The sequence below is a fragment of the Myotis davidii genome, unplaced genomic scaffold, assembly GCF_000327345.1.
Source record: "Myotis davidii unplaced genomic scaffold, ASM32734v1 scaffold473, whole genome shotgun sequence".
In the NCBI taxonomy this organism is placed as follows: Eukaryota; Metazoa; Chordata; class Mammalia; order Chiroptera; family Vespertilionidae; genus Myotis; species Myotis davidii.
Window position 1 is genome coordinate 4,909,549 of NW_006284843.1, and position 1,779 is coordinate 4,911,327.

The following is a 1,779-nucleotide window of genomic DNA, read 5'->3' on the forward strand; positions in this document are numbered from 1 at the left end:
TGATATGAAGTAATTTAAAACATTGACAAATCCATTATTGTGCTCCCTGTTCTGTGAAGGAGAGCTGGATAGTCATACAGAATGCTGTCTTGCACAGCAATTCCATTACTATTAGCAACGAAGGTACTGACCTTGTCAACAATGGACATACACTTTTCCCTTAATAGGAATCAGATATTTAGGCTCTGATGTCTAAAACTATTTCAGAGAGAATACGATTTCAGCAGTTCTCATTATTCATTCTCATACCTCCTTCTAGACCACACTTCGGCCCATGCATGTAATAATGAGAATATGAGTGAGTTTACATGTTGATTACAAGTGCCTGACCATATACATATATGCAAGGTATTTGGCTCAAATACCTTATTAAAGAAACACTATTTTAAAAATACTTTTATTGCTGACCTTTAAAAAGTCTATGACAGTCAAAATAGTGTAATGATAAAAGTGATCTAATTATAGTTCAATTTGATATGCTACCCTTGCAACTTTGATACCTTCAAACACATATTTGATTATGATTTTCAAAGTCTACAAAAATCTTCGATATTAGAAATGTATTTGCTGCCATCGCTCCTCTTACTCTGGCTGCATTGCCAAGGCTCTAGGACTTACCAGCATGGACACTCTCTCGGAAGCAAATGGCAGTTCGCCTTTACCTTTTTTCTCGTCTATGAGCATCTCCCCTGCCTGGCCCTGGTCTTCATGAGGCAAAAGGAAACACTCAGCCCAGACGGCCCAGGTGCTTTCAGTGAAAGCAGTGGCAGAGGTGAATATGCCCATCAGGGCTTCTAATCGCGTGTCACCGAAGTCAATAGGACTGACACATAGCGCTTGCTTATAACTGCCAACAGGCTCTTTGGAGAAAAGCCTTATGATGCTTATGATTTCAACTAATCTTTCAAAGATTCCTGCCGCAAATTCTACCAAGCAGAGATGGAAGAGTTTGACTTTTTCAGAGCTACAGAGGAGGCTAGAAAACACAACACCGGCTGTGTAACTAACAAGACAGAGGGTAAAATTACAAAGTTGCTATCTCCAAATTCAGTTAATCAAGTTGCTTGTCTGGTTCTCATGAATGCCATCTACTTCAAAGGAAACTGGGATAATCAGTTTAACTAACAGAAAACCCAGGGAAGACCATTTAAAGCCACTTAGAATGAGGAGAAACCGGGACAAATGATGTTTAACGACATGGAGGCTGTCCTTGGCTCTCTGGGCATGACTGATGCCTTTGAGCGGATCATGGCAGACTTTGTCTGGGAGAGACTGTCGTTTCTGTCCAAGGTCATGCACAAGTCCTTTGTCAACGAGGAAGGCACCGAGGCTGCAGCCTCCACCTGCGCCATCACGATGTTTCAATGTGCAAGAATCACCTCCAGGTTCTGGCTGACCACCACTTCCTTTTCTTTATGCAGCACAGCAAAACCAACGGTATTCTGTTCTGTGGCCAATTCTCCCTCCCTTAGGGGAATGGTCAGTATTGCATGCAGCCCTTCTCCTGTCTCCTACCGACCCACTCTTCCTCTGACACTTCACAATGTGCCTGAAATCCAAAGTAATCTTTGGTGACAATCCATAAATAAAGAGCCTGATTTTGAAGAAGAAAAAAAGAGAAATGTTTTACACCCTCCCAATACTTCATCTTAACCTCTTCTTCTTGTCTTCTGTCACATTTTCATTCATTCCATCATTATTAAAAACAGTTTTTGATCAAAGATGAGCTGTTCAAAAACTCATAGTTTCTTCCTTCAGTTTTTGTTGTGCCTCTTCATT

The 1,779-nt window shown here is 41.1% G+C and overlaps 1 pseudogene; it reads left to right on the forward strand.

The window, feature by feature from the left end:
• Positions 1–1,437, forward strand: part of LOC102754024 — a 2,899-nt pseudogene extending 1,462 nt beyond the window's left edge.
• The last annotated feature ends 342 nt before the right edge of the window (positions 1,438–1,779 follow it).